Source organism: Camellia sinensis, chromosome 6, assembly GCF_055761805.1.
Source record: "Camellia sinensis isolate YWXY chromosome 6, ASM5576180v1, whole genome shotgun sequence".
Classification (NCBI taxonomy): Eukaryota; Viridiplantae; Streptophyta; class Magnoliopsida; order Ericales; family Theaceae; genus Camellia; species Camellia sinensis.
Window position 1 is genome coordinate 182,141,043 of NC_138966.1, and position 27,751 is coordinate 182,168,793.

At 38.0% G+C, this 27,751-nt stretch overlaps 1 long non-coding RNA gene across 1 annotated transcript; it reads left to right on the forward strand.

Moving 5' to 3' along the window:
• The first annotated feature begins 21,724 nt into the window (after window positions 1-21,724).
• LOC114298860 (uncharacterized) lies at window positions 21,725-22,753 on the forward strand. The gene is made up of 2 exons (XR_003642126.2): window positions 21,725-22,320; window positions 22,421-22,753. It is a non-coding gene; the product is annotated as an uncharacterized LOC114298860 (long non-coding RNA).
• The last annotated feature ends 4,998 nt before the right edge of the window (window positions 22,754-27,751 follow it).

Below are 27,751 nucleotides of genomic sequence, written 5' to 3' on the forward strand. Positions count from 1 at the left end.
CTTATAATAAAAGGCCATATCTAAAACTTATTAATTTTTATATTCCCAGTGATTGAAATTTTGTTTAGTTATTTTTTTTTCCATATAAATTCTGTAAGTGTTTAAGAGTCTTTAATTTATTATTGTAGTTTAATTTTTTTCATTATTAGTATAAATTTATTTTTGCAAATTACTTTACAACTTTATACTATTCGGACTAACAACTTTTTGAAGGGTTGCACCATCAACATTCTTCTACGGTAAGCGTTCTCCGTTGGTTTATTTGTTTTTTTAACATATAAACTTTGTAATTGTTTAGTAAAAAAAATGGTATTTATTTATTATTTATGTTTATTGATAAGTAGTTTAGAACTACAACTTTCCGAATGGAAAATTCACATTTCCATTTTGTTGTTCATGTTGATTAAAAAAATAACAAATAAAAAAAATATAAATGTATACATTATCATGTGAATTTTAAACTCATATTTTTATGATTTTTTTTCATTTTTTCCACCATATAAAAGTTCAATCTAAATTATAAATAAAATAATAATAATAATAAATTGTATACATTATGATGTAGATATTTTTTTTTTCATTTTTCCCACCATGTGAGAATTTTGTAAGTCCTGAATTTTTTTTGGGGGATGACTTGCTGTCAGGTTATTATATTTTGCAGGTTGCTTCACAATTTTTTGCTATTTGGAACTACTAATTTTTCAAGGGGTTGTTTAACACAATCAATTTTCTTCTCCTGTAAGTGTTCTACTAGTGTCTATTTGTTTATTTGTTTTTTTTTTGAAAGTATAAATTTTGTAATTGTTTAGTAAAAAAATTGTATTAATTTATTATTTATTTTTTTATGTTCATTAATTAGCTGTTAAGAACTAATAAAAAATTACATTTCCATTTTGTTGATCATGTTGATTAAAAAAAATAACAAATAAAACCAAATTACAAAATTAATGATTTTTTACTTTATTAAAGTACAATTAGAAAAAATCATTAATTTTGTTTAAGAGTCATTAAAAATCATTAATTTTGTTTAAGAGTCTTTAAAAATCATTAAAATTGTGATGAGCCAATTCTCCTTCTCTTGAACTCTTTTTATGAATTTTTTACTTTATTAATTAATTAATTAATTAATTAATTAATTTACAATTATGGCATACAAACAAGATTACTATTCCTCTTTGAAAGTAAATGATCTAAAAATCATTAATTTTTATATTCTCGGTGATTGAAATTTTTGTTTAGTTATTTTTTTTCATATAAATTTTTGTTCATTATTATTCTAAACTATAAATTCTGTTTTAAAAAAAACAACTATAATTAATAGGTTTGTTTATGTTTTTAATATTCTCAATGATTTTTTACTATTTTAAAGTTTTTTTTGGGTATAAATTCTATTTTTTTTAAAAAAAATAAAAATAAATTCTATAATTGTTTAAGAGTTTTGAATTTGTTTATTTTGTTTATTTTCTTTCGTATAAATTCTTTAGTTGTTTAAGAGTCTTGAATTTATTATATTCTCAATCTAGAAACTTTTGTTTATTTATTTATTTTTTTACTATAAATTCTGTTAAGTAATGTCACTCTTCTTGGCCAATATTTCCAAAATTTAAATTTGAGAGCACATCTTAGTGATTATTTATTTATTTATATAAAATCACATCTCAATGATTATTTATTTTTATAATTTAATTTTGTTCATTATTATTATAAAAAAAAATTTCACACATTGTGCTATTGGGGAAATTTTTTTTTTAACTTGCTTTACCTCATAATGTATATATATATATATATATATATTGTGAAAACTAGTAAATATTGTATATTTTGAAAGGTTTATATATATAAATATATCATGTTGTACATATTTTATTTATGAAACATATTAAAATCAAATGTTATATTACAATACATTATATTATACTCATGATACATATATATTATTAAAAAAAATATAACATAATATAACTTTTTATGAGTTTGCGCACGCATCACGTGTGCCCTCAACTGCTAGTTACCTTTACATATATATATTTGCAGTTGACCTGTGCAATGCACATACTATTATATATATATATATATATATTTGATGGTACGATGTATGTGTTATAAAAGAATAATTTTAAATTTAAATTTAATTTAAAATTAAATTATGATTTTAATTATTTATTTTGATAATATTGACTCTATCATTCTATAAAAGTTTTACTTGAATATTTATATATATATATATATATATATATTAATTTTAGTTAAATTATTTGTGTACTTTGATAATTTTAGTTCTAGTATATTATAAAAGTGTAATTATCATACAATAATTTTCTATGATCTATATTAAATTATAAGATGGTAAAATAAATGCTCATTTTGATATTAGAAATAATAGTTAAATTAGAAGAAGAATTAGTGACATAAAATTAAAAGTAATTCCAACTATTTGATTTCCTTTTATATTCATTTGGAAAATAAAAATAAGTAGAAATAGAAACTATATAAATTTTTTTGAAAAAATTAATTATAAATATGTTGTAGTTGGATTATCATATAATGATTTTATATAATATATATTAAATTATAAGATTGTAAAATAAACACTCTTGATTAAATTAAAATTTCAATTTTCAACAACAACTAATTAAGAAAGAATCTCATAATAGCATTTAAACCCAAAAATAAAACATAAATAAAAAAAATTCAAATGATAGATATATCTAAGTATGTGAAGTGATTAATCATCTGTAATATGATGTCAAAACATAAAAAAAATTACTATTGTTGTGTAGGTTTTTCTTCCTTTAAGTCGTGATTATATAAAATAATGTAGAAAAAATGGTATTGGGCTTGTGGATTATTTGAATTTACGATAAAAAATATATTGAAAAAAAGCATTTCTCGTCCATATAAAATAGGTAAAATTAGTATAATTTAAATTGAATTTGGATTTGTGTAGAATTTTATTGGTAAATGGGAAATACATGTTGATATATATATATATATATATATTAATTTTAGTTAAATTATTTATGTATTTTGATAATTTTAGTTCCATCATATTATAAAAGTGTAATAATCATATAATAATTTTATATGATATATATTAAATTATAAGATAGGAAAACAAATACTCAGTTTGATATTAAAAATAGTAGTTAAATTAGAAGAAGAATTAGTAAGATAAGATTAAAAGTAATTCTAACTATTTAATTTTTTTTTATATTCATTTAGAAAATAAAAATATACTGTATAGAAATAGAAACTATATAAAATTTATTGAAAAGATTAAATATAAATATGTTGTAATTAGATTATCATATAATGATTTATATAATATAAATGTGTGTATCTGTTATACCTTGGTATATGATATATGATATAAAAGAGAGTTTAAACACAAAGGGGGAGGAGGAGACCTCAAATAGAGAAAGACCCTTGATCAAATATGAAAAGGAGCTCAAAATATGACTATTTAAAGTTCAGGTCAGAGCCCAAAGAGAGAGAAATGAGGCTCACCCTTGTAGTCCAAACTTCCAGCAGCTTTTGGTTCGAGAAATGGTGTTCCTAAGCTCTAAAAAACAGCCTCAAGTTGCTGGAATGGAGTATGGAGGTGTGGTGCTATGAGTGGTAATGTAAAGGGGGCAAGAACCTTAGGGTTTGAAGGGTTTGGAAGAGAGGGAGAGGGAGAGTTGTATGCAATGCCCTAGCTGGTTTTGTCAACCCTTAGAAATGGAGGACAGTGCTGGTTTTAAAGAGGGAGAGAGGCAAAGGAAAGGAGGGGAAAATCAAATTCAAATTTCCCCCCCAAAAGGCAGGCCCTTGGATACAGGATCTGGAGGGAAACAAATTGCACAGCTGGAATACACATGGAGAAAGGATCATGGCCGGCCAGGTTCAAAAGGTTCAGGTGGCCGGCCGGCCACGGGTCAAAAGGGTCAATGAAAATTGCTAGCCGGCCACCCCAAAAAGGTGGCCTCCCATGTGTGCACAACACAAATATGTTGTCAAAACCCAAAAAAAGTGAACCAGGAGAGAGAAAAGCCAACTTTTTAGAGGGGTTCAAAAGAGTCAGAAACAATTACTGGCCGGCCTATACATATTGGTGGCCTCCCAGGTGTGTACAACACAAATATGGGGTTTATGGCTAAAGAAAGTGGCCCCGGGGTGGTCAACATTAGCTTTTTAGTGAGGAAAACGGGCGACAAAGAGTGATAAAGAAATAAAGCTGGCTTTTTCAGAAAAATTGCTGGCCTCCCACCCTCCTACAAGCTTTCTAACAATGAAAATAAGGTCTCCACCAAAAATGAACCAAAACGGATGCAAAACGGAGGTTCGGGGAACGAAACGCGCGGCTTGAGGCCCCGAAAATGGGCTGTTAAACACCGGAGGTGGCATTCGACCACGAAGTTGGTCTCTCGAGCCATAGTGTCCCCCAAAAGGGAGTAAATAAGATGTGTGCCGAAAACCGGAGCAAATGGAGGTGGTTAGGCGGTCCCGAACCGAGACACACGACCGTCGGCTCCGAAAATCTAAAAACCGGGCTCCAAATGGGAAAAATGGCCTACGACCACGAAATGTAGCCTACGGCCACTGAGATATGATCTACGAGACCTCTCCCTCCCTTCGGGAAGAGAAAACAGAGCCTGGTTCGCAAACCGAGGCAAGGCACGAAAGAGTCCGGAAGTCCGAAGGCAAGGCTTGCAGCCGGGACTCTGAAACTTCTAAACGAGCACAATATGCAATATCACCGAGCGCTCAATCAGCGACGTCTGAGTCTTAAGGTCGGTCAAAAATGGGGTGTCTATAGTTGCCCCTCTTTGACAGAACTCGAAAGTCATAAGTGACGGGAGTGAATGTCAAAGCCCAGAGACGACCCATTTTTGACAAGGCCGAAGACTTAGACAAACAGGCGAGATAAATAGAGATGCGCCCGCAGGCGTGCCCGCAGGCAAGGGCAAAATGCAACCGACAATGCAAGAAGCCGAAGGTATCTCAATGATCATGCAAATGCAGCAAGCGAAGCAATCATACACAATGAATGCGACAGTTTAAGCAGGCGAATGAAATGAAACCAAACTACATTACATGCAGAAAGGATGCAAGAAAATTATGCAATTCTCACCACGTCTCACACGAAGAATATAATACCGTCCGGTTCTTCTTCTCGGTTGAACTGCAGGTATTACTTTTCTTCCTGACTATGGTCGCAGCTTTCCCTATTCTCCAACAAGGTGACAGACTAGGTTGATTTGGTATCCAGAATTGAGGCGCATACATATGCTATCTCAATCTATGGGGCTGCCATACAGATTTCAAGCCGAGGATATACCCCTGGGTATTTAAACCAGACTGTAGTCTCGGAAATCCCGAACCTTTGCATTCTAGGTAAGAGCCATTCGAACTCTAGTTTCCACCGTCTCAGTTGATCTCCTAGGAACTCACTGCTAACACAAGCAGGTGGCTATACCAGACCACTGGAAGTCGTTCGGGTACGACAAACACCAAAGGAATTGCACCTTTAGAGGATTTAAGGTCTCCTAGACCAGACGATAAAACAGATATGATGCAATGGATATAACAGATGTGATGTAATAGATAATAGATGCGATGTAACATAGATTACAATAGATACAAAGGGTGACATACTCCAACCACGCTGAACTCGTGAGTGGAGGTAGAACAAAGAAAATCAATCAGGAGCGCGTTCCACGCAACCTAAGATAAATTCCAAACACGCTGAAAATCGTGTGAGGAAAACAACCGCCCAGGTGCGTACACAACGCAACCTGAGACAAGATCCAAACACGCTGAAATCGTGTGAGGAACGGGACACTCAAACCACGCTGAAATCGTGAGAAGAGGTCCAAAAACAACCCGCCCAGCGTGTCTACAACGCAACCTGGGATAAATTCCAAACACGCTGGAATCGTGTGAGGAAAACAATACTCTAACCACGCTGAAATCGTGAGAAGAGGTCCGAAAACAACCGCCCAGGTGCATACACAACGCAACCAGAGATAAAATCCAAACGCGCTGAAATCGTGTGAGGAAGGGGACACTCAAACCACGCTGAAATCGTGAGAGGAGGTCCAAAAACAACCCTTTCAACGCGTCTACAATGCAACCTGGGATAAATTCCAAACACGCTGAAATCGTGTGAGGAAAAGAACACTCTAACCACGCTGAAATCGTGAGAAGAGGTCCGAAAACAACCGCCCAGGTGTATACACAACGCAACCTGAGATAAAATCCAAACACGTTGAAATTGTGTGAGGAAGGGGACACTCAAACCACGCTGAAATCGTGAGAGGAGGTCCAAAAACAACCCGCCCAGCGCGTCTACAACGCAACCTGGGATAAATTCCAAACACGCTGAAATCGTGTGAGGAAAAGAACACTCTAACCACGCTGAAATCGTGAGAAGAGGTCCGAAAATAACCGCCCAGGTGCATACACAACGCAACTTGAGATAAAATCCAAACACACTTAAATCGTGTGAGGAATGGGACACTCAAACCACACTGAAATCGTGAGAGGAGGTCCAAAAACAACCCTTCCAACGCGTCTACAATGCAACCTGGGATAAATTTCAAACACGCTGAAATCGTGCGAGGAAAAGAACACTCTAACCACGCTGAAATCGTGAGAAGAGGTCCGAAAACAACCGCCCAGGTGCATACACAACGCAACCTGAGATAAAATCCAAACATGCTGAAATCGTGTAAGGAAGAGGACACTCAAACCACGCTGAAATCGTGAGAGGAGGTCCAAAAACAACCCGCCCAGCGCGTCTACAACGCAACCTGGGATAAATTCCAAACACGCTGAAATCGTGTGAGGAAAAGAACACTCTAACCACGTTGAAATCGTGAGAAGAGGTCCGAAAATAACCGCCCAGGTGCATACACAATGCAACTTGAGATAAAATCCAAACACGCTGAAATCGTGTGAGGAAGGGGACACTCAAACCACGCTGAAATCGTGAGAGGAGGTCCAAAAACAACCTGCCCAGCGCGTCTACAACGCAACCTGGAATAAATTCCAAACACGCTGAAATCGTGTGAGGAAAAGAACACTCTAATCACGTTGAAATCGTGAGAAGAGGTCCGAAAACAACAACCGCCCAGGTGCGCGCACAACGCAACCTGAGATAGTCCCGGAGGACAACGATTCTAAACGCAGCACGGCGCAAAAGGATATAAGATAACACAAGATGCAAATAAACGCAACAAGTGCGATGATACAGCACATGTTACAAGCAATGTAGAGCATGATGTTTAGGGAATACAATGAATAGACAAAGCAGCACTCTAAAAAGTACTTCATGGAGTGAGTGGCGGTAAACTGCTTTACTCTGACGGGGAATGGTACTCAGGGAGAGCACTTCTGATCGCCATTCTGGCTTGAAATAGTGAAACAGTCAACACAGTATTCTGTTCACTTTGAACACACAGCTCGTATCGGCATACTGCTTATTCTGAACATGCAGCTCATAACGCAATATTCTACTTATTTTGGAACATACGGCTCACGCAGGACATCGCTGATTCTGAACACACGGTTCATTCTGAACACAACTCATTCTGAACTCACAGGCCATAACACAGTATTTTGTTTATTCGGCACACAGCTTATACAAGACACTGCTCATTCTGAACATACAGGATGCAATGATGAAACTTGCAGAAGTTGAAACAATCTCGGATGCCCGACACTTTCCCTCTTTTCTTTTGCTTTGTAGCTCGGAACTTTCATAGCTTCAGATGGGTCCTGGTTTTACTGTTTTCACATGACCTGGGTTGAATCCCGCGGCTTTATGAAAGAACCAATCCTGATTTGCACAAATGTGGAGAACGACACGGCACTCTGAGCACAAAACGATTTTTGAAATTGAAATGAGAAAAGGGTTCTCAACCGGGTATTGAGCCTACAACTGACCACATCCAAAATGACTCAACAATGGAAAACAAAGGTAGAACAACCTAAACACATCTATTGACACTTAAACGACTCAAAACAAGAACCGAGACAAACAAAACACACAAACACAACACTCAACTGTGTTACAAAGACAAGAGACCTCTTGGTGCACGAGGAGCCAGTTTCTCCGGGTATTATTTCCCACATTTTTCTTATTTGTGATTCTCACATCACTCGGCCCTCAGGCTCTGTTTTTCTGAAAAAGCCCTTTCCTCACTTTTTCTCTTAGCGCACATCTCTCTATTCTTCAATCTCTCATTTTTATCCCTCCCCTGGGTGGTTGATGGATAAACAGAAAGTTGCGGGCTCTTGCCCAACATAATCAATTCGCGGCTATTTTCTCTGGTGACATCTGTCGATGCACCAGATGAGGGAATGGAGTATCTTGATCCATTCCAATCTTGTGCTTCGCACTTGGCTTGATATCTGGCTGCTTGGAGGATGAGAGAGCTTTCAGCCCTTTTGTTATCGCCTTCAGTTGTGCCTTTTCTAGCAGGTAGAGTGCCCTTCTTGGCAAGTATGGCGCCTTTTTGGCATGTATGTTGACAATGGGGAAAAGACAAAACACCTGACTCAATTGTGCCCCTAGTTCATCATTTTGACCATTTTTTGTTTTTGGCTTTCTACTAAAACAATTTTAACCAATATGAGAGTTAGATTAACACGCTTGTTCGATTTTCTGATTCAAAATCATGCAAGTTAGGTTATGAGCACTAAAAATTTTCCTTTTTTGGGTCCAAGAAAAAGGTCCAGTTTTGGAAAAATGGAATAGTTTTCGAGAGAAGATCAGTCAACCTTAGTAAACATTCTCAAAAACTGTTTTTTCAAACGACCACTGCTCAACAAGCATAGAACCCACTCTCGAGATGCACAACCTCATATTCGAAGGAAAATTGCCCCTTGCTTGAGGGGAGCTGCATGGCAACGGACAGTCGCCCCTTGTTTGAACGACACTGCAGCGCATTGAATGGCAACGGAAAGTTGCCCCTTGTTTGAACGGCACTGCAGCGCATTGAATGGCAACGGAAGTTGCCCCTTGTCTGAATGGCCCCGCAGCACATTGTAGTCAGTCCTCAGAGTAACGAACACAATCAAATTCTCGGATACAGAGAAAGCGAAGATGATCAAAACCATTACATGGGCACAATCAATTTTGAAGTGTTTTACGGCTGGACTTCAGAATGAAGTTGCCTACGTATCCTAAAGATGGGAATCAAGCCTTACGTAGTTCGGGCTTAAGGTACACTCGGGTATTTAACCTCTCCTTTTTATGCTCTAACTTTTGCCAAGGCCGCCCTTTGCGGGTTTTCAACCTTGCGAGCTATATTCTTTAATTCTTTTTCATTTCTTTTCTTCTTTTTTCCATCTTTTTCTTCTTTTCTTTTTTTTGTTTTCATTTTTTGCATTTTCTTCATTATTATTTTTTTTGTATTTTTCTCTTTTGTTCTTTTCTTCTTTTTTTCTCGCTCTAACTTTTTCCTGGGTCGCCCTTTCGGGTTTTCGGCCCAGCGAACCTCTCAAGGGTAAAAGTGTAGCTTGGTCCATGTTAAATGGTTCTGAGATCTCGAATCCGTCTAAATCCAGGAGAGTGACTGCTGTTCGCTGACGATGTAGGAGTCCATTCCATAGGGGCTAAATTTGCCCCTAGTGTTGTGGATAAGAACTCAGTTGTTCTTCAGCAATACTTTCTTCTTTCTTCTCTTCTGGGATTTGGCATTCTTGCCAGTCTTCATTGATTTGCAGGATGATCCATCTTCGGCTCTCCGAGCACATCTGACAGTTTTCTGTCCCTAGTTCGAGGGGTGCTCCTGATCTAACTTCACAAGCTTCTTGATCTGACTTTTCTTGCCCCTAGTTCGCGGGCTGCTTCAAATCTGGCCACACAGGCCTCACATCATGATTGGACTTGGAACATTCTGAATCCAAGTTCAAGGTTTTGAAATTAAGAGGGGTCGAGTCTCGAGGCCGAGAGCAATCCTAAGCTGCGCAATCTCAAGAGCGATTCCGCACAGGTCTTCGTAGGATCGCGCAAAACATTTTTTTTTTTTTTGAAATCTTTTAAGAAAGCGACTAATCGCTCGTGCTGAAGGCAATGTAGAACCAATCTGGATCAAGCCAGGATCCTTCTCAGTACTCACATTAACAAGCATGATCTCATTCATTAAGGGCTTAGCATGCCTCTCTTTCTCTCAATTGATCAAATTTTTGCAAAACCCGAGGAATTTCTTCCTCTTTGTTTTTATCACAATGTTTGAAAATGTTTTGAAAAGCTTAGGTCAATGCAATGAGTTCGAGGCACAGAAAAGCAGGCAAAAAGTACTATTGTTTCATTCAAACTTTCTAGCACAACTGGCGCAAGGCAGAAGCAAACACAAGAGTGTGAAAATCACTGTTGTTTCAATTAAATCTATTGGTGTAACTGGCTCCAAGCAGGAACAGACTCAAAGCAAAACAAAAAGACAAACACAAAATGAAATGGTGATGCCCGAGGTAACACCCCCGGAATCACCCGACCTTTGTACAACAGGACTGACTCGATACAACAAGACAGACCCTTAATCAAGAAGACTGACTCGAGACAATGAGACAGACTCAAAACAAAACTACAGAACTGACTCAACACCCAAGTCAGAAACTACAAAACTAGCATTCGCAAATGCTCAAAATAGTGCATGCCATACGCCACACCTGAGGTAAACTGCGCGCTGCCAGCAGGTGGTCTAACCCCTGATCACATACTCATACTATCCTTGAAGTTCACTGACCCAGTGATGGTAGACTTCGCCGAGCTTGGCGAGAGGACAACCCCGTTGTCAAACAGATCCTGTACTTCATGGCGAAGACGAAAGCAGTTGTCGGTGGTATGGCCAGTTTGCTGATGGTACGCGCAGTACTGGGTAGCATCATGCGTAGCCGGAAGAGGATTCGGGAGAGGCCGAGGCTCGAGGGGTTTGAGATGGCCTTTTCCAACAAGGAATTGGAAAGCTTTGGATAAAGGCATATAGAGGGCATGGAAGACCCTCCGACCTCGGTGTTGGTACTTTAGGGTTTGTGAATTTTTGCTGGACGCACCAGCAAAGGGCATGGCAGGTACTGGCCTGGTTTGTTGATCTCTTCTGAGTCCAGGATTATAGTTGAAAGGAACGTTTCTGAGACAACGACCCTTCTCCCGGCTTGCCCCTTGATTCAAACTGCCCCCAACTTGAGTGGCGAAAATGTCATCCACAGTTTTTGCAACAATTGCGAGCACTTGCTCTTTGTTCAGTCCCTCAGCTTTCAAAGCCTCAACAGCCAACAGAAGATGTTCATGGGGATCCATGTCCGCCCTTATCTTGTTCTTTCCACTCGCCCCCACTTTGCCAAGGGATTGGCATTCCTCAAATACAGCCCGTTCCAAGACTGGGGAGCCTTTTGACATGAACTCCCTGGTATGTGATGTGGTTGATGACGGAGCTGATGTCCCGGAGGCCAAATCTGTCACAGTTCTCTGAAGATCTTCGATCATTCTCTTCAGCACAGAAGTAGTGGGCTCACGGGTTTGAGATGATTGGGGTCCAGGTGCATCCATCATGCATAAGTCCATGCTTTCTGGAATGAACACCTCAGGCTTGGGTAGATGGGCTGGGGTGATGTATATGCTGGGATCGAAGGTGGATGGTAGTGTATGAATGAGGTTGAGATGGGGAGGTAACGAATCAGTACTAACCTGAGGTCCTTTTGGTGGAGCTAGGGTCTCTTCGTCAATAAGTTCCTGAATCTTATGACGGAGGCGGATGCAACGGTTCGTATCATGACCGTGTTGTTGATGATAGGCACAGTATTTTGCTGGTCATATCTTGGTGGAAGAGGATTTGGAAGGGGTTGGGGTTCTAGGAGTTCTAGGTGCCCTTCTTCTTGCAGCTTTTTCAAAGCTTGGGAGAGACTCATGTAAAGAGGATGGAATTTTCGGGCTTGGGGCCGAGTTGAAGTGGTTGGTTTTTTGTCATTGAGGGAAGTGGTGATAGTGTCTACTTCTGATCATTTCGCAGCTGTGCTACCATCAGTAGTAGCATTGGAACAGCGAGCAACATTCCTCTTCGAAGGCTCATTATCTTCTGCAAAGGCATCCTCGATTTGAACCCCCATTTCATGAAGGGCTGGAAAGGTAAACAGAGGTAGAACGACCATCTTTTGCAACAACTTGCCATGTAGATTCCGAACAATCATCCTGATCTGATCTTTGTCGGAAGGCCTTATAGTCATCATTGAGGCCTTTGCTCTCCATCTTGTCGCGAACTCTGAGAAACCCTCCTTTGGCTCTTAGCGGGTGACTTCGAGATCACGAGTCGTGACCTCGATCTGTGTGTTGTAGGAGTATTGAGCAATAAAGGCCTCAGCCAGCCCTTCCCAGTTCTGTTTCATAGAGTTCTCTAATTTTACATACCAGATTGCGGCTGCTCCAGACAGGGTTCGGCCGAATAGTGACAATTTCTGGGCTGTGGTCAAACCCATTGGCCTCAAGATATCAGAAAACAGTTGGAGGTGCACCATTGGGTCTTCAGAGCCATCAAATCAATCAATATGCGACATTTTAAACCGCTCCGGCAAGGTCACCACTGAGTCGGTATAACCATCCTCTATATCAGGAATAGAGCGGGCCCCCTGAGACTTTTTGAACAATTTCTCTAGCTTGCTCACTTTCAGCGCTGTAGGGTCTAACTCGAACTCAAAGGGTGAATCCGGCAGGTTGATCGGTGTTTTAGACAGCTAGGGTAAGATTGGGGGCGGAGCCGGTCCTGTCGGAATGTTCGTATCTCCCTGGACATTTGGTGCCTTCTCGGGTGCTGGAACTCCTGGTGGGGGAGGGGCTTGGTGCGAAGCAGATGCTCCATTTTGCTGTTGCAGCCGGGTGATTAGCTCAGCCCGCTGGGCCATGATCGCAGCCTACTGTTTGGCAAATTCCGTCTGCCGGGCAGCGTCTTGCTGCATGAGTTTCATACTTTCTTGGAGTTGACGCATCATTTCCTCCATCCCTGCCATGTTCTGCTGTTCCGGCTGACTGACTGGTGAGGTGACTAAAAACTGATAAAAACTGAGGCCTCAGCCTGACTATTCACCGGTAGGGTGGATAAGGGCCACCGATCTGGTAACTGCTGAACTGGTGATCTGTGCCTGATTGGCCCTTTTACCCTGCCTCTGGCAAAGGAACACTGATTGCCTTTGAACTGAATCTCTGACCTGACAAAGTCTATCAGCACAAGTCCGATGAACCTTGGGGAATATTGGAACCTTCTGAAGCTATGATTCCATGACTACCCCCTAGCAAAAGAGAAAACATGCAGCATCTCAGCCTGATTTCACCAAAATAGATATAAGCAGCCAAATAACTGTGCTCTCTACTGAATTCTGTCCAAGATTCTGCCTGTAAACTGATACCCTCTGGTAAAACTGATTCCCCAAATACTAATCCTGATGCCCATAGGCCTGATACTCAAACTTGCAAAGTGATACATGCATTCCTTATAGAGACGCACTCTAAAAGCACATAGCAAGCAAAGAGAGCCAAAACACCCCTATGTTGGGTGTAGGGTTTCCCTGTCCTATTTTGTCAGGAGCTAGGGTTTCACTACGCACGCAGCGGTTTCAAACAACCTATCGAGTAAGCAACCTGTCCTAGTTTGGAATGGTCACTACAGATTCCGAATATGTACTAGGTCGAATGGTCAAAAGGGTGCCCCGGTAAAATCGGGGTTTGTGTTCCCATACTGGCAGAGCCCACAACCGGTCATCCTTATGGTCATGCCTTGACAAGACAAGCCTCCGGCAAACCGTTCAGGAATAGCAGATGGTAAACACGGTGTCCTAGGCGCACCAATGCACATGCAATGCAAAGAAACACATAAGTGTAGTCAAAAACAGATATCATGAGTTCGAGTCAAGTTATCTAAGTCCCCAGTAGAGTCGCTAGAAACGGTAGACGTCCCCGAACGCCCCGGGAGGATGAGTCCCGTTCTGTTCGTATTGGAGTTCACTACAAGTTCGGACTCTCAAATTGTCACGGTCCTAAATCTGAACCAAAGAGTCCAAATCCGGAAAATCATTTTCAGAAAATAGATTTTGAAAGAAGTGCCAAACATGGACTGCTTTGCCAGATACAAAGTCGCCACCTAAATGTTTTATTTTGGGAAAATTTAGGAAACCCTGACTCGTTTGCCTAAGGCCATGCGTCCGTCATCACCAAAGTTGCCTCGGCTCGGGAACTTGGGTACGATTGGGGAAGGTCACGTCGTGAGCACCCCCGCTCGCTCGATCAAAGATCGGCCTCTACTAACCATGATATCTAGTTTTGAAAACATTATGCGTTCTTATTTTGGTTATTAGTCTAGATTTACTATGTGATGCGCACGGCATAGAAGTATAGACTGGATCGTCTGAATTGGAACAAAGCATTTCATGTTTATTTTTGAAAGTGGTTTGATGGTGCTACCCGCAAGTAGGCTAAGACGTAGATTTGCCATCCTCGGGTGGGCTTAGAAAAACATGATTTTGCCACTATCTAGTGGGCTTAAAACTCACAGTCAATGCATTTATTCCAATTCAAATAATCCAACCTTCACCCACAGGCATTCAGGCAGTTATATCACATAAGCATATAGCCTCATGGTAAGCATGCTATCATGGCAGTCACTCACACACATGTAAGGATGCTAAAGCATAAACACTTACCGAGTACTCCAAGCCAAAACAAAAGCTATGTTAGAAATCCATGCATGATCCTAACTATACAGAAATGCCTAATGCAACACATGCAAAATGCAACTCATGCAAAATGCAACTAAGATAGGCTCGGCTATTCTAAAGATGACATGTGAAATGCTACAACTAATATGGATTCAACTTGGAATTGAGATACAAATGCAGTTAGTATAATGCGCCGAGCCCGGTGCATGCAAGACAGATGAATGAATGCAAATATGCTATCATGCCGTATGCTAATTGAAACATGCCCTAATCTAACCATCATAAGCTGATAAATAAAAGGGAGAAAGACGTGGGGTTGGAAGACATACATCACACACACACACACTTATTACAACATTGCCCTCGCGCAGAGGGTCTGAATAAATAATACAGTCCCAAATGAATAAATAATACAGTCCCGAATAAATACAGAATCCTAATTAATTAACAAATTAATCTAGGAGAGCAGTAAATTAGCACGCGAATCCATGGGCCGCCTTAGCTATGTTCCAAATGATGAATGATGCATGCTCGGGTTGCCTTGTGCGGAGAATCCCTTGCGATGCCCCGGTTTGCCTCTGTTTGCAATTATTCTTGGGATATGTGCCAGGCTCCGGAAGGTTGCTGATTTCTGATTTGCTGCAACAGAGAGCAACAAAGGGGCATGGCAAAGTATTTTCACATATGTATGCATGACTATTCTTCAGGGAGTGTAGTCCTCGATCCTCGTGCCACCAATCACGTATCTCGATGCATGATGGCCGAAAAGTCGAATTGCATGACTCAATATGAAATGAATGCACATATGGACACAACAAGGCCTAGACTCCATCATGGGTAATCCGGAGTGTCGGCGACCGAGAATTGAGACACGTTCCGTCACTCGGAGTATGAAACGTCCCTCGTTTCCCGTGCTTGGGCTAACTCCTATCCCAAGCACAATGCAATATGCATGACATGCATGAATGCAATCCTAACATGCAACATAGCATACGAAATGCTATGAAATGGCACACACAATGCTAGATGTAGCGAGGCATACACAATGCTCTAACATACAACCTTGCATATGCAATGCTATGAAATGAAATGGCATACACAATGCATAATGGACTTACACTAACATGAGTGGACCTCAGCCACACTCACATCAGTAGCCATTAGGTGAAAATGAGACTCTCGAAATGCGTGCACGCATGCACGCAAACCGAGGACCGAACCTAAGGCATAACATGTAACTCTAACAAGGCATGGCAAGGGATGCAAGATGGCATGCAAACTCACAAATTCCAGCACTGAAATATGATGCTAAACAGCCCCGAAACATGGAAAAATGGCACCCGATGCATGAGATGAAACCCGAAACTCGAAACTAGGCACATGGAATGACTTATAGCTATACAAAGCATGCATTATTTGATCATGAAGTCTAAAGACAAAGCCTAGGCAGTCCCAAAACATGAACATTTCCAGTTCAAAGCGTGGCCAAAAGATGCTAGCATGGTGGAAAAAATAGCATGCAATCTTGACTAGCGATCATGGTTTACATGGCAAGTATATGAAGCATATGGAATCTCACCAAACCAGAAAAAATCAGTGAATAAATCATGTGAAAATAGGCCCAAATAACCACTGATATGCAACCATGGTATGCAAAAATAATGAGTTACTTTGGAGGGCCATGCAAGGAGTTATTAAGCACATGCAAGGTAGACATTTAGCATGGCATAAAAAACTATGAAAATCAAATATGGTAGTCCTAAAACTCACCAAATTGACCCTGCAAAGTGACTTCGAAGCATGCAAGATAGGGTCTCTTTGGAAGGCCAAAAATGACCACCAAACAAGTCAAGGTGAGAGGGGGTCACCCCCCTCTAATTTGGAGGCTCAAAATAGTGTGCTAGCCACTGAAAATCCACTGGATTTCAGTGGCTAGAAGGCCAAACCAAGCATGCAACAAGAGCTTAGGTGTAAGGCTCAAAATATGGGACAATCAAGCATACAAGGAAGCATATGACCTCAAATAAGAAAATTCCCTTAATCAAACATGAAGATGATGTCAAAATGAGACTTTTTCCAGTTTATAACAGATCTCAAAAGTGAACACAAATAGGGCTAATCTATCATGCAAAAATGGCCCTAAAAGTGAGAATAGAGACAAGGGACAGCAGCTGGCCCCAAACAGTGAAGAGCCCTTCAACAAAGTTGAAGAGGGGCTCAAAATGAAGCACTTTACAGTTTGGTTAGAAGCCCAGAAATGCTTAAAAACAGGACTAACATATCATGCAAGAAATAGCCATAAAAGATGGATAAAGAGGCAGGTGGTAGCAACTGACCTCAAACAGAGGAGAGCCCTTCAACAAAGTTGAAGAGGGGATCAAAACAAGACATTTCACAGTTTATTAACAAGTCCAAAACAGCTCACAAATAAGCCTAAAATATCATGTAAAAATAGGCCTAAAAAGAGTTTAAACACAAAGGGAGAGGAGGAGGCCTCAAATAGAGAAAGACCCTTGGTCAAACATGAAAAGGAGATCAAAATATGACTATTTAGAGTTTAGGTCGGAGCCCAAAAATGTAAGAAACAAAGGCTAAGATTGCATGCAAAATAGAGCAAAAAGAGAGAGAAATGAGGCACACCCTTGTAGTCCAAACTTCCAGCAGCTTTTGGTCTGAGAAATGGTGTTCCTAAGCTCTAAAAAACAGCCTCAAGTTGCTGGAATGGAGTATGGAGGTGTGGTGCTATGAGTGGTAATGTAAAGGGGGCAAGAACCTTAGGGTTTGAAGGGTTTGGAAGAGAGGGAGAGGGAGAGTTGTATGCAATACCCCAATTGGTTTTGTCAACCCTTAGAAATGGAGGAGAGTGATGGTTTTAAAGAGGGAGAGAGGCCAAGGAAAGGGAGGGAAAAACAAATTCAAATTTCCCCCCTAAAAGGCAGCCCCTCGGATACAGGATCTGGGGGGAAACAAATTGCACAGCTGGAATACACTTGGAGAGAGGATCATGCCCGGCCAGGTTCAAAAGGTTCAGGTGGTCGGCCGGCCACCCACCATGGCCCGCCGGCCAGGGGTCAAAAGGGTCAATGAAAATTGCTGGCCGGCCACCCAAAAAGGTGGCCTCTCATGTGTGCACAACACAAATGTGGTCAAAACCCAAAAAAATTAACCAGGAGAGAGAAAAGCCAACTTTTTAGAGGGGTTCAAAAGGGTCAGAAACAATTACTGGCCAGCCTATACATATTGGTGGCCTCCCAGGTGTGTACAACACAAATATGGGGTTTAGGGCTAAAGAAAGTGGCCCCGAGGTGGTCAACATTAGCTTTTTAGTGAGGAAAATGGGCGACGGAGAGCGATAAAGAAATAAAGCTGGCTTTTTCAGAAAAATTGCTGGCCTCCCACCCTCCTACAAGCTTTCTAACAATGAAAATAAGGTCTCCACCAAAAATGAACCAAAACGGATGCAAAACGGAGGTTCGGGGACCGAAACGCGCGGCCTGAGGCCTCGAAAATGGGCTGTTAAACACCAGAGGTGGCATTCGACCACGAAGTTGGTCTCTCGAGCCACAGTGTCCCCCAAAAAGGAGTAAATAAGATGTGTGCCGAAAACCGGAGCAAATGGAGGTGGTTAGGCGGTCCCGAACCGAGGCACACGGCCGTCGGCTCCGAAAAACCGGAAACCGGGCTCCAAATGGAAAAAATGGCCTACGACCACGAAACATAGCCTACGGCCACTGAGAGATGATCTACGAGACCTCTCCCTCCCTTCGGGAAGCGAAAACAGAGAAAACAGAGCCTGGTTCGCAAACCGAGGCAAGGCACGAAAGAGTCCGGAAGTCCGGAGGCAAGGCTTGCAGCCGGGACTCTGAAACTTCTGAATGAGCACAATATGCAATATCACCGAGCGCTCAATCAGTGACGTCTGAGTCTTAAGGTCGGTAAAAAATGGAGTGTCTACAACACTATGAGTAGTGATCGATCCTTCTTACAAATCTTATCATGTTAACAAAATGATGTACTAAACAACTTTAAGAAGAAAAAAAAAAAGGTTTAATTATTAGTTTTGCATCTTAAAAATTATGAAAATTCATTTTAATTAAAAAAATTACATCCAAAATTTGTGTTTTTTTATTTCTAGATTAACAAAGTTGATTTAAACGTGAAATTTATTTCCCAAATGCAAGTCTTCAAAAAAAAAAATTCTTGATTTATCATGTTCATGATTATTCTTTCAATCATTTTAATGTTTTAAGAAAATTCTTTGGTTAATTGAAACCAACCTCAACCCATGATTTAAATTAATAAAATCTTTAAATCAATTTAAAAAATCATATTTATTTATAAATTAAATAATTCAAAAAAAAATTAGCATCTCTTGATTATATTTCCCAATCTCTATCATATAAGATTAGGTAAAAAAAATAAAAATAAATAAATAAAAACAAATTGCAAATGCCAACAATGGAGGGACGAACAATCATGCTTCAGTGAAGAATTTACAAATGCCAGATGAACAGCAATGCCAGGGTGGAGCTGCGGGATCCTAAGCTGGCACAATCAACTGCTAGTGAGATGGAAAAACCTAAACCTACTTCCTCAATGGATGTATTAGTGGTGAACATGGGAAACCCAAATGATGATGGTGAAGGCTTAGGAATAAGCACAAGCATGCAAATATGCAAACAAACAAAATCATTACAGATCATTAATGCTAATGGAGAAAATTCAAATGAGAGATAGAGGGAATGAAGATTTACAGATTTAAACTGAGTCCGTCAAAATCACAGAAACAGACCAGAAATTTCAAGAATATGTTGTCGATTCAGTTGAAGAAGTTTGTGAAATCGAAGAAACTTGTCAAAATCAAAAACTCCTATAAGGTCTCTACATCCGAGAACGTGAAATTGGTTTTTGTTTCCATCAAATAATCTGAGAAAATGAAAACAGAGAAGGTTGTTGTGAAGAAGAGGGGGAGAAGACGAAGAGACTGAGCCAAGTCAAGACTCAAGAGGCTCTGAAGAAAAAGAAGAAGAAAGTTTCGACCCCTGCGAAGAGGAGCGCATCCAAGTCGGTCTAGGCCCTTGATGATGATGATGATGATGTTTAATGCAAAATCTAAATGCCCGAGTCACCGCCATAACTGACTCACCCGACTTAGTCTTCTCTGCTTTAGATTGTTACCACAGAGGAGGAGCCAAGGCGGTGGCGGCGGAACCGCAGGAAGCCATGCCGACGCACCAAGGATTCTCTAGAGTGTTTTTTTCTTAAAGTTTCTTAAAGTGGTGTATTGTGTGGTCGAGATTTAATGCTGAACAATTGATGTGACTTGTCATTAAATCTCAGTTACACAATGCACCACTCTAAGAAACTTTAGAAAAAAAAACTCTAGAGGATCCTTGCTCATGCGGACGACAGGAAGTGAAGATGAAGAGAGTGAGAGAGAGAGAGAGAGAGAGAGAGAGGGGTTTAGGAAATTGGGGATTCAAGGCTCATTGGTGTCACGTGCCCCGGATTTTGGGATTTTTTTTATTGTTTTTAAAATTTTATAAATATAAAGAAAATATTTTAAATAAAAAATTATAAAAATATTATTAGAGTGAAATGTCAATGACATTTTAAAAATTATGAGAATAATAATGGTTGTTTTAATTAAAAATGAAGAGATTATTATAAATCATATTATCTATTAAATTTTTTGAATGTAACGGTGATGCCATTGTTATTGACATGCAAGTATAAGTAATTTTATTATAGAGATATGAAATTTATTGGATTGTTAGTTATATTTGACACATGAGGTTCATTCTCTATGTGTTCATGTACTATTGGTTGGTGATATCACATGTTAATGATGACGTGGTATTATCATAATATTGAATTTTTAATCAAATTTTGTATAATTTTTTTTATTATTATATAATTTATTTTAAGATTTATATCTATATTTTTTTTGTATTATTCATGATATATTAGTTACAAATAATATTATTTTTTTGATATTTTTCAAAATTAATTATAAAAATATGCATGAAATTTTTATAAAAATTTTAAATATTATAAATTAATAAATATTTTTTCTAATTTAATTTTCTGACTCCGCTACTGAAAAGGGAGATGCGAGGAGTGGGACGGTTTATGAAGGAAGAAAGGCGGCGACACAGAGATGGTGTTGACGATGAATACCAAAGAGAGACGTGTACACAATATATATATACAAAAATGATTGAGGCCTCAAATTTTTTGGCTCAAATTTGCCTCGAATTTGCTTTTTTTTTTTTTTTTTTTTTTTTTTTTTTTTTTTTGCTGGGTTGATGCTTTGCTTATTATTATTATTATTATTTTTTTTTATTTTTTTCTGCAATGATTTAGCCCAGAAAAAACAAACAAACAAAAAAAAAAAAAAAATTGCATTTCGAGGCAATTTCGCGCCTCAGTCTCGAGGCCTCAATCACGGCTCATATATATATATACACGTGGATAGTTTAGTAATTGTATCTTTGTGGTAATGATAAATACACCCATAATAATGAACTTTTCACCGATTTTTTCTTAATAAATAAAAAGAAACTTATGGTGGTGTTTGGCAAGTGGTTTAGGGGCTAAAATAGCCACAAAAGACAAAATAGGTTATTTTAGCCACAACAAACAAAACATCACATCCAACCCATAATCATTACACTCTTCTCTCACAAAAAAAGTCAAAAAAGCTAAAAAGCCAAAAAGCCCTTCCCAAACCAAGCTTTTTAGCCCAGGCTAAAATAGCCAAAAAAGCCAAATAGCCAAAAAGCCAACTCACTTCCCAAACGGAGGCTAAATAAAATATAAGGGTCGCGTTTGATAAAATTTTTTAAATATAATTTGAAAATAAAATTATATTTTGAATTTGTATATTTTAAAATTATGATTTAAATGTAAAAAATTTATTTAATTAAAAATTTTGAAAAGAATTTTTAAAATTTAATTCAAATTATTAAATTTAATTCAGACTGAAAAACATTTTGTCTATAACAACTTATTCAGCCAAAATGATCAAATTACTCTCATTATTCATTTCCGTCCGTTGAATCACGCGTATAGTATAGATTATGCATTACGCTGAGAGAGCCATATGAATCTCTCTCCTTTTTCTCTTTCTAGAAAACCAAGCCTCCTCTCTCTCTCTCTCCTCCTTTTCTCTCTCTTATCTGCACCCGCCGCCCTCTCTTTCTCTCTCTTCATCTTCACCCGGTGAGTTCGCCGGAGCAATCGTTGGAGCACGATTTGGCTCGGATCAGATCGGAGCCAGACGCGGTGGAGCAGAAACTCCGATCGAAGCATGAGAATACTCTAGAATCGACATCTCAGTCTCCGATCCGCCGTCGTCTTCGATCCTGCGCAACCTCACTCTCACCGAACCCTACATTTTACCGCCGGAGTGGGTGTTCGATCACTCCTCCGGAGACCGTGTGCTCGGAGTGCCGTGGAGCGACAAAATCCCTCCGGTCGCCTCGCCACTGCTGTGGCTCTCCTTCCTTCGCTACCGCAGACGACCATCTCAACCGCCGATGATCTCAGATATGCGATCTGAGATCTCAAACAGATCTGAGGTTCACCGTTAAGCCGTTCTCTCTATAACAGACCTGTAATTCCTAGGTTTGGTGCTCTATCTGTCTCTCTTCATTTCACTTCTTACTCCATTCAATACATGTGTATATAAATATGAATCTATATATTTTGTGTCTCTCGCTCGCAGATCTGTGGAAAACTAGGGTTTCGACAGACGAATCTCCCTGGATTTTTCATCACCAATTTCTGTACATTTCGATTCAAATTAGATATTTTTTTATCCTTGTTTCGTTTTTAAGTGTAATTTTTATTGATCATTGTCTCTGAGCAATTCGTCAATGGAGACTCAGACGATCGTAGAATTTCCTCACAAATCTATTTATTTATATGTGTGTATACATATCCGTATGTTAATTTATTTACTCTACTGTAGCATCAGTGAACTTGGCTTTTGAATGTTCTCATGGTTTTGTGATTCGACTTGCAAATTCGGATTCAATTGATGCAAAATTCGATCTAATTAGTTACTATTTTTTTTTTTAAATATTTGTGTAAAATTGCTTTATTTTGCTAGGTGTTTAATTTGAGGGAAGCAAGAGTTTGTAAAATCTACTGTAGAATGTATTTCTAGAAATGGTTAATTTCAACTAGAGTTTTAATTGATTAAATTTGGACATTTCAACAGATCATAACCTCTTGTTTCAACAGATAACAGCTCTATGATGGCTCTGATCTGAACAGATTTGTAATAGCATTGATAACTTTCGTATTTCAACATTTGGCAGAACATATAGTTTTGTATTTGAACAGATAATTTGGTTGAAGATATACATTTAAAAAAATTCAACAGATAAGAAAATTGGATTAAAAAAATAGATAATAAAAATTGTACAGTTATTTTGTTGAACAGATAGTCAAAAAATTAAAAGGATAATAAAAGTTTGAACAGATAGTCAAAAAAAAAAAATCAACAGATAAAAAAAGTTCACAAATAAATTAAGAGGTAAAATTAAAAATAAATTATCCTCTCAAAATAACAAAAAGACTTCTCAGCAAATCATTTCATAAGGAGTAAGCTTTTCACTAATTAAAAATTTTCATTAGATTGAATTTATTACTACTTTTCTCTCAAACATAAACTTTTTCTTCTTCTTTTTCTTCTTCTTCTAATTTTACTGTTCCATTTTTTTCCCCCTACAAATTTCTATCGAAATCTGTACTCCAAATATAATTTAAACTTTTGTTTTGTATTTGTATTTTATTATGTTTTTGGACACTTTTTTTTGTTTTCTTTTTCCCTCAAATTTTAGTGTTTTTAGACAAAAAAAAAAAAAAAAAAAAGATTTTAGACACTTTCCTATGATAAGCTTTTGAACAGAATCGTTCTTCTTAGTCTTTGGACAAGTAGGTTCTTTTTGTTTTTGTTTTTGATTTTATTTTAATTAGTTTTTTTGAGCTGGCATTTAGCAAGCAACTGAAATTTGTGGACTTCTTAAAAACTTTGGGCAAGTAGGTTCTTTTTGTTTTTGTTTTTGATTTTATTTTAATTAGTTTTTTTGAGCTGGCATTTAGCAAGCAACTGTGGACTTCTTAAAAAACTAGTACACCCACCGCATATCACGCGTGGGGCCCGTGCTACATTTTTAATATAAATATTTTTACAAATTATGCTTGATTTATGAATTTGTGAAGTGAATTATAGTTATATTTTGTGTCTAATTTGTCTATTTTTTTCTTTTTCTCTTTGCCAATTTCTTCTCAAATAAATAAAAATATGAACATAACTATGTGTCATATTAAATGTAAATATATCTTTACATTTACAGTTAAAAAAAATATTTTTGATAACCAAGTCGACAAAACTCTAGAGAAGAGCAGTATATTTATTTAATAATAAAAAAATAATTCATTTACGTAATTTCTTTGAATAACGTGGCAAGTGATAATAAGTATTCAATGCGATCTCATCCAAACGTTACATATAAACATATTAATATTGATGGTTTGATAATAATATGCATACGGTATACATCTTATAACATAAATTTAACCAAAAAAAATTTGATAACATTATAGCGTTATACATTATACATTTTTTTTTTTGATCGGCAAATGTTAGTTGTTAGATTAGCACCTATGGGAGAAAATCTCTCCACTCTTGGCAAAGCACTAAAGTGCTTGCACTTTCTTAAATCAACCCCCCTTATGGGGAATTGAACCCATAACTTTCTTGGGACTAATCCCTAAGGAAAGCATGGTGACCAACTAGACTAAGCTTAGTTGGTTATACATTATACATTATAGTGGATAGGTACAGTGGGGATTTGTTTACAAAAGATAAGAAGAGGATGTTGTTTGTAGTGGGAATTATTCAGTCTATGATATTGTGTGCAATCTACACCAAATCAGGTCGGCTCCTTGAGGCTCCAGATTTGCAGAGTTGCTATCAACTCGTGTGTCTTTGGTTTGTGGCTCTTTCCTCTTGTTAGCTCGTGTGTATTTGGTTTGTGGCCTGTGCCTCTTGTTGGTATCTTACCAACTCTGTGGCTTTTGTTAGCATTTTCCATGGCTCTCTCTTGGTGCAATTTGTTGGGATCAAGTGTAGTCCTTTAATGCGTGTTCATTCCTTCACCCTTAATTGATGTCCCCCCATACTTTGTATGCTTCATTACATCAATAAGGTTTTTTGTTGATAAAAAAAAAAAAAAGATAAGAAGAGGAAGAAGTACTTTGTGTTAGTGTGATTATGTACAATGTGTATAGATACATCATTGTCTTTCTTGATGTACAATATTTTTAATTTTGCATGATGAAGTCTTGTCATCATGTTTGAAGTTCCCGTATTTTCCTTTGATGTGGTTGCATGATGCATCTGCTGCAGAGTTGCATTTTTTACGAATAAAGGTGATTTTACAATGTTCGAAATTCTGTCTTCTTCTTCAGATGTTGCCTATGAGTATGGTGCTATAATAATCTCTTTGTTTATTGTGTAGAATTGTCTCGATTAAGTGAGTTATAATTTCTACAGGAATCGTAAATAATTTGAAGATCACTGCGCATTTTATGTCGTTTATTGATTTAAATGGTTGTGCATGTAGTTATTTTATTTTTTATTTTTTACATTTTATGTCCTGCATCTAGGTGGGGAAAAATTACCTCCATGAACATTAATTTATTCATGTGGGTTTTCAATTTGTAGAGAATTATTTTTGTTCACGCTCATATTTAAGAAACCTTTAAAAAGAAGAAGTAGAAGAGAGAGATGGATAAATAAATTAACTAAAATTAACATATATTTCTATCTTTTGAGAACCATTGGTGGCAGGTTTTTTTTTTTTTTTTTTTTTTTTTTTTTTTTTTTTTTTACATTTAAATCATGAACATGTTAAATTAATTAATGTACATTATACTTCAAGTTTTCTTTACTAATCTTTGAATTTGTGTAATTGCACTACCTCAAGTTTATATTTAGTAGGCTCATGATTCATGATTTGAAGTTGGGTTTCTTTTAAGTTTGAGGCACTACACTTCTACCCGAAAAATAAAAAAATAAAAAATTTACACCAAAAAAAAAAAAACCCAAATCCAAATCCAAATTCAAGACATATAGATACAAAACTCCACACCAAAACCACTTTAGATGAAAATTCATTTCAGAATAACTCCAATTTGCCAAAGAATTATGACACATAGTTATTGATTGGTCATATAAAATAGAGAGAAGGAAATGAATGGGGGGAATCGAATTTGATTGCTCTGTTTTTGGGTTGGTTGCATTCTTTATGATTCCAAACTTGTGCTCTTTGAATTGTCTTTTTGGGAATCATTTCAATTTAAATACTAGAAGGAATACTTTTTTTTTTTTTTGGCTGAAAATAATACATATACACTTAACTGAACCTTTTAGAATATCTGAATGGGTGATTAGCAGGTAGATCAAATTAATGTTGTTGTTTCTGAATGATATTGTTGGTTACATATTTTGTATAAGCCAATTACAATTCAACGCGTAGTAGGATAAGGGCAATACATGAAGACTATTCAAGTTTTCAATCATGATCGAACACGTGGCAGTCAGTATTGGTTTTACGAGATCTGCGTAGTATTGGATCAACAAAGAGATATAAAGTGATGTGGGTTCAACGGTTGCTCACATTCAAATTCAAAATTAGGAGGGAAGCCTAACAGCAAGTGATGGCATAGTGGAGCTAACTATAAGGCGACATGATCAGCGATCATGGAGGAACGATTCGACGGTTGGAAGTGCAGTTCGATGGTCATTTTTGAGGAGTATAAATAGCAGAGAAGGACCCAGAAAAGTCTCCAGACTCAGATCCAGAAAACCAGTTTTACTTTACATTATTTTTCAGTTTTACATTTCTTGTTCTTTACATTTCTGTACTTCAAATTCCTGCACTGCATTTCGTTCATAGGAGTAGATTTCAAGTAGATTGTTGCTGTAGACCTCTACGAGGCTGATTCAGATCGTTGTAAGTCTTTTATTTTGCTTAATGAAATACTACAACTGTTCTTTATTTACCCATTGTTTTCTTAATTCTCCTAACAAAGCCACCAGTAAAAGTTCTCTTCATTGAGGCTGCAAGAACTAAAACACAATCGTTTGATAATTGGTTGGCAATTAAATTTCTATAAGGACTGATTGATCCTTGTTGGCACGCTCACAGTTACAAAAATAACCTTTGAAAGCCAAAAAAGCCAACATATATTTTTGGCACGCCCTGTGGGACTAATTGAAATGGCTAGACGTAGGAGACAAGGAGAAAATGAACGCTTGGAAAAAGACGTGGAAGGAGAGGTAGAAATACCTAATCCAGAGGATAATGTGATAACATATCCTGTGGAAACACCTATTTTATCAGAACCTATAGTCGAACAGACCAGCACTTCAGAACAAGTATCACATGTTCATAATATTAGACGAGGCCAAGGAATTGGACCGTCCACTGTTCCATCTACTCAGCCAATGAATCTATGGGGTGGCCTAGTAGATGCCATGGGACAACAGTTAATAAATACAATGAAAAGGTGGGCAACATCCTTTTTGGATCGAATGAATACCCACCAACCAACAAATACAAGACACATGGACGAAATTTCAAATGTCTCTCAACAAAGATTGGCTAGAGATAAACAGCCTGTGCAGATTAATGGACATTCTAATGGTCAAATTAGTAATCAAAACTATGAAAGACCATCACCTCAATCTTGGTATGAACCTATTTCGAGGTTTAATGCTAGTCAAAATGCCTCATTACTTAACAGTGAAGCCATGCAAATTGATGGATCTGGCCCAGTACAAGAAAATGGCATAAGGATGGCCCCAAATCCCATGTTCGAAGCCATACCTGGCACGAGGGGGTTCACAAACCCTTTATTCGAATTTATACCCGGGGGTGTAGACACCCCATTTTTGACCGACCTTAAGACTCAGACGTCACTGATTGAGCGCTCGGTGATATTGCATATTGTGCTTGTTCAGAAGTTTCAGAGTCCCGGC